The 12,386-nt window shown below is 42.0% G+C and overlaps 1 long non-coding RNA gene across 3 annotated transcripts in view; it reads left to right on the plus strand.

Annotated features, from left to right (window-relative positions):
• LOC108544639 (uncharacterized) overlaps positions 1-12,386 on the plus strand; it is a 248,375-nt gene that overhangs the window by 224,975 nt on the left and 11,014 nt on the right. For 2 of the 3 annotated variants that reach the window (XR_001889905.1, XR_001889906.1), the window contains one exon: positions 4,246-4,327. This is a non-coding gene — a long non-coding RNA (uncharacterized LOC108544639). Of the gene's footprint in view, positions 1-4,245; positions 4,328-11,917; positions 11,952-12,386 lie in introns of those variants that run through there. The other variant, XR_001889908.1, reaches the window with a different exon arrangement.

Consider the following 12,386-nt stretch of genomic DNA (forward strand, 5'->3'; position numbering starts at 1 on the left):
GTCCTGTGTAACTGGGCAAGGTTAGACCCAAGTGAGAGGCTATTAGGAAAGAGCTTCAACAAACCAGCTACAGCTAAAGCAAAGGAAAATATTCTGGAAAGCTAAGCAGACTCCTGAAGAAGCTTCCGTTGGATTTTCCTGTCAGATTGCTTTTGTCACAAGATCTTCTCTGGGGAAAGAAATCCATTTTTTTTTAAAGGGAAGAAAAGAAAACCCATACCTAGAGGCAAAAGATGGCCCAACGTCATCTTTGCCTGAGCTCTCTGTCAAGGAGAATCTTAGTGGAAGCCAAAAGATTATGGAGTTTAGACATCAACAGAGAGAGTGTGGGTCAGGGAGCAGCTTACCTTAGATACACTCAGCATGGACTGAGGGGAGTTGTGTGGATCTGTGAGTGCCATTTTATCAAATACGTAGAGATAACCTCTTTGCTATTTATAAGAGCGAACTAATGGGAAGAAGCCAGCTTTAAAACTACCATTTCGTCAAGTAAGAATAGAGCAAGCACGATAAACATTTACCTTTTTTTTTTTTTGGTCTGTTTAGTAGACACAATTCTATAAGACTCAACTACTTGTTATTAAACAAACTTATCTTGAGTATCTCCTATGTCTCAGGCACCAAGACCTGTACTCATTGGAGACTATGATGGACAACACAACATGAATTTCTTGCCCTCAGATAGTTTACAATCTAGTGAGGGAGGCAGACAAATGACCAGATGGCATCCGAGAGACCAAGCTTTGCCTGCCCTCCTGTGGCCTTGGCTGGGGAATCCTCCTGTTGCCCATGGAAGGGGCAGTTCTCTGAACTGAAGGACTCCACCTCTCTTATGCTATAACTCTCCAGAGACGGGCCTCCCTTAGCTGGTCAGAGGTTCAGCCCTTGGTAACTCGAGCCAATCCAGTTTCTTGCCTTAAAATTTGTAATTGACATGCTGACAGATGAAGTTAGTTACAGATGGTGAGTGAGCTAAAAGTTTATGGAGACTTCGGACTGAAGCCACTTGATGAGCCATGTATTCCCAGAGAGTGTGTAAAAGCAAAGGAAGCAACCAGAAGAGAGGATGACAGAGGGGAAGGGGGCGGACTTGGAGAGTCAGCTCCCCTGGATGGCAACAACTCCCCTTACTCCTTCTCTTTGTGTCCTGTGAGATTACCATTCTTTAAAATAAATCCCTCTCTTCCTGAGACAAGTAGAGTGAATTTGTTTTTCTTACAAGCAAAAGTTCTGTTTTTAATTCAAAATGTTATAGAAAAATGTGCAGTCAGCCTTTCTATCTGCAGGTTCTGCATCCACAGATTTAGCCAGCCTAGGATTGAAACTGTAGTTAGGCCTGTAATGGTTGTGTCTGTAGTGAACACATACAGATTTTTTTCTTGTTATTATTGCTGAAACAATACAGAATAACAACTATTTACATAGCATTTACGTTGTACCGGTATTATATGCAATCTGGAGATGATTTAAAGTGTACAGGAGGATGTACATAGATTATATGCAAATACTATGGCATTTTATATCAGGGACTTGAGCATCCATATATTTTGGTATTTGTGGGGGTCCTGGAAGTAAGCTCCCACAGATATCGACAGATGACTGTATTAGTTTCGCAGGACTGCTGTAATAAATTACCATAAATGTGGTGGGTTAAGACAATAGAAATATGTTCTCTCACAGTTCTGGAGACAAGAATCCAAACTTAAAGTGTCAGGAGGGTTGATTGTCTCTGAGCTTGTGAAGAGAAACTGTTCCATGCCTGTCTCCTAGCTTTCTGCTGGCTCTCAGCAATCCTGGTGTTCCTTACCTTGTAGACACATGGCTTCAATCTCTCAGTCCCGCTTCACATAGCCTTTCTTCACACGTCTCTGTATTTTCCTTTTCTGTTTCTTATGAGGAGTGCTTATCATTGCAGTTAGGACCCACCCTAATCCAGGATGATCTCATCTAGAAATCCTTACCTTAATTACATCTATAAAGACCCTTGTTCCAAATAAGGTCACATTCTGAGGTACCATTCAACCCACAACAAACACGGCACCAATGTGTTCATTGCTGGGTTACTCAACTGGTGGATCATACATGTGCTTACACAACCGACAAAGCAGAGGCACTCAGGAAGGAAGTGGGGAGAGAGAGGTATTTTTTTAAAAAAGAATTTGATATTAAAATACAGTTGAAGTTCTTATAGGAAAAGTTATGATTTAGGATTGTTTTAATTTTACTGAAGTGGAAAAATAACACCATACTGTTCTCTGTATCTGGGGTCTCCAAAGCTATTAATGTCCTTAGTGAATTGTAAATAGTTGAGTTTTGTTAGAAGGTAGAATGTAGAAGAGTAGAAGAGTCATTTTCCCTGTAGGTGGCGGTTTGTTTGTTTTGTGTCTTGCAGTTATTGAGGCCACAGGTGACTGTAGCAGGAACAACAACTATGTTATCAACATAAGTGGTAGAGGATTAAATGGAGATGAAGAAGATTGTTAAGTGTAGAATACTTTTGCAAGAAGCTCAATTGTGAGGTGAAAGAAAGATTTCGGAGTCTCTGAAATGTGGTCTATGACCTCAGAAAGTTGCCAATTGTTTGTGACAAATCTGGTGTTTGTGACTAAATGCTACAATTAACTCTAACTGCTGTCAGAACTTCTCAGGGATGGCATCCACTGATGATGTCTCTTAACCAGTACAAACTGAGGTTCTTAGCCAGGCCGGAAGCCCCCTGACCCTGTACCATCATGCCCTGAGTAAAACAGCACCTTACCACCATGTTAATCCTATAGCTTGACATACAAGAAACTTACAGTAACCTGAGCATGCCATGCCAATGCCCTCTTGGTCCCTTGTACAAGCTATTTCCCCTGCCTGGGATGTCCTTCCCCCTTGTTTACCTACTCATCTGTCAAAGCTCACCTAGAATATTCCCCATTTGTTCTACCCTCCTTCAGGAAATTGCTCATTCTTTAGAGCCCCATAGCACTCTTATAAGTATGTAACACTCATCACTGTATTATGGAATTCCTTAATTTTCTGCTTCGCCTATTAACTCATTGAAATCAGGATCCCCATTTATCCTTCTTCTAGTCCTCAGCTCCTTGCACAGTATTGGGCAGATGGTAGGACTTCCATAAACATGTATTAAATAAGTGAATTTTCAGTGAATACGTCCGGATGCTCAATACATATTAAGGGGCACACTTGGATGTCTAACAAAGGAAACCAGCCAGGAGGGGGAGTGAGAGAGGGAAACTGGAAGACTCATTATCAGCATCCATCAACTACCTCCATTATTACTGGAATCCAGGTTTTCAGCAATATCCACTCACTTCCAAGCAGCCATGTGCTTAGGGGAAACTTACCCTTCCCCAGCCCAAGGGTGGGTCTGATTGATCTAAGAGCAATTGTATTTCCTTGCCAGTGACTGATTCAAGAATAGGCATGTCACCAATTCTGGCCCACAAGACATGGGAGACTTCTGAGAAATGTTTCCTTGCTCCTAAGAAATGAAAAAATGCTTTTTACTATAGTTTGGATGCTTGTCCCCACGTTGAAATGTAATCTTCAGAGTGACAGTGTTGGGAGGTGGGACCTAATGGGAGGTGTGTGGGTCATGGGAGCAGATCCCTCATAAATAGATTAATGTCCTCTCGGGGTTGGGGTAGGTCGGGGGTGGGGTGAGTTCTCACTCTGTTAGATCCCAGGGTTGCTCATGGTTAAAAAGAGCCTGGAACCGACCGGGCGTGGTGGCTCATACCTGTAATCCCAGCACTTTGGGAAGCCGAGTCAGGTGGATCACAAGGTCAGGAGATCGAGACCATCTTGGATAACACGGTGAAACCCTGTCTCTACTAAAAATAAAAAAAAAAAAATTAGCCGGGCGATGTGGTGGGCGCCTGTAGTCCCAACTACTCGGGAGGCTGAGGCAGGAGAATGGTGTGAACCCGGGAGACGGAGCTTGCAGTGAGCCAAGATCGCGCCACTGCACTCCAGCCTGGGCGACAGAGCGAAACTCTGTCTAACAAAAAAAAAAAAAAAAGCGCCTGGCACCTCCTGCCCCGTCACTTGCTTCCTCTCTTGCTGTGTGATCTCCGCACAAGCCAGGTCCCCTTTGGCTTTTGCCATGAGTGGAAGCAGCCTTAGGCCCTCATAATCAGGAGCCAAATAAACCTCTTTTGTTTATAAAATTGCCCAGCCTCAGGCATTCCTTTACAGTAATACAAAACAGACCTGACACTTTCTCTTCTTCCTCAGGGTGTTATTATGTCCGAAGCCGTCTTGCCATGAGCAGCCTGAGAATGGAGCCGATGACTGAGGGTGGCAGAGCAGAAAGAAGGTAAAAGTCTGAATCTGTAATAACGGGGCTGGCCACTGAACCTGTCTACCCAACCCTATTCCCCTTGGGAATCACGGTTATCCCAATCAATGAATTTTTAAAAATTGTTTACGGGTATTTGAATCTGGTTTCTATGACTTGAAGCCAAAAGCATTCTAGCTAAATTAACTTGCCATGTAGTAAATGTTTATTAAACATTTAAAATAAACATTTATTAATGTTTATTAAGCATAACTTGATTTTAAAGTAGTAGTCTTAGAAGTGAAAAAGCATGTCCCTCGTGAGTCTGTCATGCAATGGGATTTGGAAAAGTGAAATACAGTATTCTTATGGTCATCTCCTTAGAAGTCCACACTTATTTTGTTTATTCGACTCTACCACTCAGACAGTACAGGCTAAACTTATTTTCCTGGAAGATTAAGAAAAATTTGGCCATGAGTTATGCAAGGGGAAGTAAACAAAGCCACAAGACAGAGACAGAAAACCTCATTTACACTCAGTCTCTGACCCAAAGAAAAAGTCACTTTGGGGAGATACATAAAGTTTTAAAAATTGAAGTGCAATTAATTGTAGTTAAGTTTTAAAAAATTAAATCTGGGTTCCACTGGCACATGAATAGACCAATGAAATGGAATAGGAAATCAAGAAGTAGACCCAGATACATACAGGGATTTAGCATATGATAAAACACTCATTTCAAATCAGTGGGGGAAAACTGGAGTTTCTATTAATGGTGTCTGGACAACAGGGTAGTCAACTGTAACAGTAAATACATGTTAAAAGTTAGAGCTATACCTCACACCTTGCCAAATAAATCTCAGATGGGTGGGTCAGAGATTTTATAAACATGTGAAACCATAAAATATGAAAGAAATCATAAAAGAGTTTTTGTTGTAATTTACAGCTGAAAAAAAACCTTTTAAAACATGACACAAATTACAGCAGTCATAAAATAAAGACTGAAAAATTCAGCTGTGCTTTAAAAAACATCTGCATGCAAAAATGACAATAGCAAGTCAAAAGTCAATGGACAAGTTGAGAAACATATTTGCAACTCATTGGTACACAATGACTCCTAGTCAGTAAGGAAAAGACCAAGAAACCAATAGAAAAATGAGCAAAGGACATTGTATCAGGTGATACAGTTTGGCAATTTGGCAATATTTATTGAAATTATAAATATACATACACATTGATTCAATAATTTCATTTCTAGAGATTATAATACTCAAATATTCATAACTCTATAGCAATTATATTAAATTACAGACACACTCTTATGCATGGAAATCATTTATGAATAAGGTTAATCATTGCAGCATTGTTTGTAGTACCAAAAAATTGGGGCCGGGCGCGGTGGCTCAAGCCTGTAATCCCAGCACTTTGGGAGGCCGAGACGGGCGGATCACGAGGTCAGGAGTTCGAGACCATCCTGGCTAACACGGTGAAACCCCGTCTCTACTAAAAAATACAAAAAAAGCTAGCCGGGCGAGGTGGCTGGCGCCTGTAGTCCCAGCTACTCGGGAGGCTGAGGCAGGAGAATGGCGTAAACCCGGGAGGCGGAGCTTGCCGTGAGCTGAGATCCGGCCACTGCACTCCAGCCTGGGCGACAGAGCGAGACTCCGTCTCAAAAAAAAAAAAAAAAAAAAAAAATTGGAAGTAACGTAAATGATCATCAATGGAAGAGTAGTTACACAAATGATACCATTTGTCCAATGTAATGAATTACTAGTCATAAAAAAAAAAAGATTGAGGGAAAAGCTTGAAGAGTTCTTTGTATAGTGAAATGATGTGGCATCATCTCCAAAACACATTAAGTTAAAAAAGTAAGGTGCAGAACAGAATAGTGAGTTACTATTTGTGTAAATAGAAGATGATGGATGGTGTCTTATACAAATTCACTTGTATATTTCTGCAAGGAAAAGTAGGAAGTCAGTGACACTGATGCCCTCAGAGAGGAAACAGGGCGGCTGGTGCCTGTGGGTAGGAGGGAGGTTTCACTACATATAATTGTATACCTTTTGAATTATGAACTATGTGAATGTATTACCTATTCCAGTTCCAAAATAAATATATTACCTTTTAAAAGGTATTTTGAAACCAAGAAAGAGAAATAGAAAACCCTCAACACTTTACAAACGAAAACTAAAGATGAGGAACTACAAATCTGATTCAATAAATGCAGCCCCCATATCTAACATGATTAGGGCCTAACATCCGCAAACATCTTCAGCCTTTCTACCAACCTCAGGTAGACTAGGATTTGATTTGTCAACCTGAACCCCTCCCTGCCACTTCCCGTTCCTCCTGCTTTAAGGTCAGGTCTGTCTGCCTGGGATTTGCCTTTGGGCTCTGTCGTCCTCACACCCTGCATTGATGACCCGCAGCAGAGCACCAAGCCGAGAGCATCCTACATTGCTCTTCTAAGCACAACTCATGGGCGTGATTGTTTGTCCGAAGGATGCAAACGTAGTTGAGATGTTTAATGTCGAAATATTAGACTAAGGTTGAAGAAAATGAAGCAGATCAAGGTAGGAGGTTTTTACCTGTAGGTGTCGTAATGGGATGGTAAGAAGAAAAGATAATAAATCATAGAGAGCAGGAGAATCAACTACTTGCCATACTTCAACTGGATTTTTCTCTTGTTGGAGCTCTGTAGTTGATGCCTTATTAACATCAGAGGGGATTTGCTGACTTGTCATATTCAGTCCTGACTATTGAAATGAAAAGGATAGAAAATGAAAAGTATGGAAAATGAAAATCAATTGCATTCTTTAATTTTAGTCATTCCATTCCTGGAGCATATTGAATACTACTTTGGGTTCTTTCATTGTTCAGGTTATTAATAACAAAGAGCCAAAGTATTTCACATTCCTAAAGAGTCTTTCATCTCAAAGGAGCCAATGTAATTCACTAATTCAGTTACCTGAACTACATTTGGTAATTATTTGAGGATCACTTCACCCAGGGGTGAATTTCAACGGGTTGTGTGACACAGCCGACAGTCACTTCATTCTCCAGTCAGTGCAAAAGAAAAATGAATAGCTAATGGGGGATGTCCTCCTAAAGGATTTTCCCAGTGAAAACTTCTGGGAGATGGATGGTGAAAGAATGTAATTAATTGCCCGAAATTAATACCTCCAACCTTACTCAAGGTTTTCTGACCTCTTTACTAGTGTCAGGGTGGAGAGGTGGCTTATCTCAGAATGGGGCCTTCTAGTAGCTGAGAGACCTGTGAATACCTGGCAGTTCATTGCTATCTTATTTTACACTCATGTATTTTTTTTTTAGTGATTATAAATGGTATTGTATTTATATATTCCACATATTCACTTTTAGAATATAGAAATACAATTCACTTTTTAATTGTCACAATTGATTTTTGTATGTTGATCTTATGTCAGTGACCTTGCTGAACTCAGTTTAAGGAATGTTTTTGTAGATTCCTTGAGATTTTCTATGCAAACTATCATTGCATCTGCAAACAGAGTTAATTTTAGTCCTTCCTTTCTTCTGTGTGTGCCTTTTATTTCCTTTTCTTGCCTTATTGAGCCGGCTAGATCACAGTTGGACAGCAGTGGTGAGAGCAGACAGTCTTGCAGACATGCTTGCCTTATACGTGATCTCAGAGGAAAAGCAGTCTTCTATAATTATAATGTTAGTTGTGGTTTTTTCGTAGATGTTCTTTATCAAATTGAGAAGGTTCCCCACTATTCCTAGTTTTCTGAGAGTTTTTATCATTAATCGGTGTCAAATTTTGTCAAGTGTCTTTTCTGTGTCTACTGATATGATCATGTAATTTCTTCCTTTTTAATTTATTAATATGGTAGATTACATTGATTGATTCTTGAACGTTGAACCAGCCTTGCATCCTATGAACAGCCATCTTTCCAATGTTACCTCATTTTAAAGTTTATATACAAGAAAAAGTGTCTCAGTTATATGACCCTAATTTGGAGGAAGGGGATAAGGGATGAGAAACGAGCTCGTCCAACAAAGGCATTTGCCTTGATCCATCTGACTGGATCAAATAAGCCTTCTGGCCGGGCGCGGTGGCTCACGCCTGTAATTCCAGCACTTTGGGAGGCTAAGGCAGACAGATTGCTTGAGCTTAGGAGTTTGAGACCGGCCTGGGCAACATGGTGAAACCCTATCTCTACAAAAATACAAAAATGAGCCGGGCGTGGTGGTACATGCCTGTAGTCCCAGCTACTTAGGAGGCTGAGGTGGGAGGATGGCTTGAACCCAGGAGGCAGAGGTTGCAGTGAGCCAAGATGGTGCCACTGCACTCCAGCCTGTGTGATAGAACCAGATCCTGTGTCAAAAGGAAAAAAAAGGTGGCAAGAGGTACTGAGGCCCAAGAGATGATATATCTAGAACTCCCTTCCACCTCAATGAATCCAACAAGAACAAAAGACCTTCCATCTTCTCCTTACTAATTATGCTGTAAATACTTTCTCTTAATTTTTATGTCATCTTTCCTCTTATTTCTCCCATCATCATTCCAAAACCCATTCAGAAGGATGTATTTGCAGGCATGTTGTTGGGGTGGTACAGTGGAGTGGGGAAAGAAAGAGGTAAGATGTGATGCAAATAGAATATATTCTGTCTGAATGATCAGTTTTAACCATCTGTGTTTGTGTAGAGATGTTTGAGAGCATGAGAAAGGAAGTCAAGGAGAGCTTGACCATCCCCGGCAGAGTCTGGAGTTTGGCAGCCGGGAATGGAGATAGTGTGCAGAGAACAAAGATCCAAGATGGGCTCAGAGCCACTGAGTGACAACACACTTTCCGAATGGACATGACTCCTCAGAGTCCTCTGGTCTCTCTCTAACACCTCACAGAGCAGCTGCCACACCTCACCACTCTCAGGCTCATTAGTTATTCTTTAGGGGGTTAGAGCACAGCGTGAAGGAAGCAGGGGTGATTGGTTTTATTCCTGCAATGATTAGGGCATTTTGCACTGCTTAGTGGCCCTGTCCTCCTCCCTGAGGCTAGTCTACAGGTGGGAAATATTTGTCCTGCAGAGGAACCAACAGGTGGGAAATATTGGTCCTGCAGAGGAACCAACTGGCATCACCAGATGCATTGGCAACGTTGGAAAAATATAATCTCATGAGCAATGGTATGCCCCATGTGTCCTAAATGTTTTTGTAAGCCAGTGATTTTCAAATTATTTTAGCCTTTAAGCTTTTTTTTTTTCCCCTCCAACTGAAATCTTACGAGGAAACTCATCAAAAAGAAGAGCAGCTGTTCTGATTCAAGTTTGGCAGAATTCAGAGATCCATGTAAAGGATTCCTTTCCTCCTCTGAACTCTGCCACAACATTTTCTGCCACAATCATCTCAATAAACAAAATATTAAAACTACTGTATTGTGTGTTCTTTAATGCTGGTTAATGTTCTTGCCTAATTTTAAAGAGGAAAAGACTGAGGCATGAAGGGGCTAAATAACCAACTTTTCCAAGTCAATGCCATGAGTTTGCATCAGTCAGGAACTGTGCTTGTCTGATCTGAAAACTGGTTTAAACAAGGCAGGGCTTTATTTTCCTCTAACCTAAGAGGATAGTGTAGGGCAGTGTAGGGCCGATGTGGTGGGGCTTATGAGGTCTTTGAGGACCTAGGCTCTTTGCAGCCCAACATTCCATGATCTCTGGGATGGATCCTCATCCCATGTTTATGATATGATTTCTAGAGCTCCAGCCACCTGATCAGCACACAGAAGATGTAGAAAGAGGGAGAATAGAAATAGAAGGGGCTTTCTAGAAAGACTTGATGACTTTTGCTTACATCTGAGATGAGTAACTTAAAAAATTAAGCTGGCAAAATGACACCCTGATACGGTTTGGCTCTGTGTCCCCACCCAAATCTCATCTCGAATTGTAATCACCATGTGTTGAGGGAGGGACCTGGTGGAAGGTGATGGGATCATGGGGGTTCTCACGAGATCTCATGGTTTAAAGTATGTGGCAGTCTCCCTCCTCCGTCTCCGGCAGTCTCCCTTCTCTGTCTCCTGCCACCATGTAAGATATGCTTTGCTTCCCCTTCACCTTCCTCCATGATTGTGTTTCCTGAGGCCTCCCCAGCTATGCAAAACTGTGAGTCAATTAAACCTCTTTTCTTTATAAATTACTCAGTCTCAGGTGGTTCTTTATAGTAGTGTGAAAATGAACTAATACACACCCTTTCCCCAAGCAATATAGGAGCTCTGCCAGTGAGGAAGGGGAGGGCTGACAGTGGTGGATAACTAACAGTTTGGCACAAACATATGTGTAAAAAGTATGCCTCTAAGTGAGCACATGTCCTGGATTTATCCCAATTGCAAATAAGCTGCCTGTTCTCCTCATAAACACACCAAGTCAAAATTTCAGCACCTAAATGTTTTTTTTCTCATTTTGTTTCTTATTCAGAAGAGGCTTAAAACTCTTTTGTCAGATTAGTGTCCTGAATTTTATTTTAGAAAAGGTGTTCATAAAACAACCTAACTTGTTATTTGTTAAAATTGCTTGACAAAGGAAATTTTATTTTCAAAATATTGTATATGTTTTGGATTGTCTTCAGACTATAATCCTGCTCTATGAGGGCAAGTGGCAGGTAGGAAGCTGTAGGTTAGCAATATGTAGTTTGTGACTGAAAGTGGAAGTTGGATTACACTTCAGGGCGCACAGATCCCTGCCCTTTGACCTTTTACCACATGAGGGTCTTTATTAGCTTCTCACTAAGGCATTCCTGTTCTCCACCTGCTTTCCTGACCACCTCACAAGGGTGATGGGGGCACTATTGGTTCAGAGTGGACCACCACTGCCTGTGGTGTGGTATGGAAGACAAAGAATGGACATGGATTGAAAAGACCTGGATTCAACTCTGCGTTTGTGACCCTTTGACAAGCCACCTCAGTCCTCCAGGCCTTGTTTCCTGTTTAGTAAAATGAGAGGATTAGACTAGATGAGCTCTATGGACATTTCCAAATCAAACATTCTGATATTGTGTCTCCTGCTGCCATCCCCTGTCCTTTGTCCTCACATGGGCTGGAATGTGAGGTACAAATGCTGCCAGTCACTAGATAAGGACTCTTAAAAGTCATCTGCTCACTTTCTTCCACCAGGAAGAATTATAATAAAAATTAGCCTGTTTCCTTAAATTTCATGGATTTGTTTTCTAGATCCTAGAAGGTTTTCCTAATGTAGGTCTTTAACTAAAATGCCTCCAGTTAGATTTAATGCCCATTTTCTCTTGCCCTGTTGATTATATGGCTGTCTGGATGTTCATAGGAAAACACAAAATCACAATTGCAATAGGATGAAGAACAATTCCCAAAGGAATGGGATCCAGGTTGCTCACTGTCTATTTATGAGTTCACTTTTTTTTTTTTTTGAGACTGAGTCTCACTCTGTTGCCCAGGCTGGAGTGCAGGGGTGTGATCTTGGCTCACTGCAACCTCCACCTCCTGGGTTCAAGAACTCTCCTGGCTCAGCCTCCTGGCTGGCTGGGATTACAGGAGTGTGCCATTGTGTCTGGCTAATTTTTGTATTTTTATTGGAGACGGGGTTTCACCACGCTGGCCAACCTGGTCTTAAATTTCTGTGATTCAGGGCGGAGCAAGATGGCCGAATAGGAACAGCTCCAGTCTCCAACTCCCAGCGCGAGCGACACAGAAGACCGGTGATTTCTGCATTTTCAACTGAGGTACTGGGGTCATCTCACTAGGGAGTGCCAGACAATCGGTGCTGGTCAGCTGCTGCAGCCCAACCAGCGAGAGCTGAAGCAGGGCGAGGCATCGCCTCACCCGGGAAGCACAAGGGGGAAGGGAATCCCTTTTCCTAGCCAGGGGAACTGAGACACACAACACCTGGAAAATCGGGTAACTCTCACCCCAATACTGTGCTTTAAGCAAACGGGCACACCAGGAGAATATATCCCACACCTGGCTGGGAGGGTCCCACACCCATGGAGCCTCCCTCATTGCTAACACAGCAGTCTGCGGCGATCTAACCGCAAGGCAACAGTGAGGCTGGGGTAGGGGCGCCCGCCATTGCTGAGGCTTAAGTAGGTAAACAAAGC

This window comes from Rhinopithecus bieti, unplaced genomic scaffold, assembly GCF_001698545.2.
Source record: "Rhinopithecus bieti isolate Rb0 unplaced genomic scaffold, ASM169854v2 scaffold_21703, whole genome shotgun sequence".
Lineage (NCBI taxonomy): Eukaryota > Metazoa > Chordata > Mammalia > Primates > Cercopithecidae > Rhinopithecus > Rhinopithecus bieti.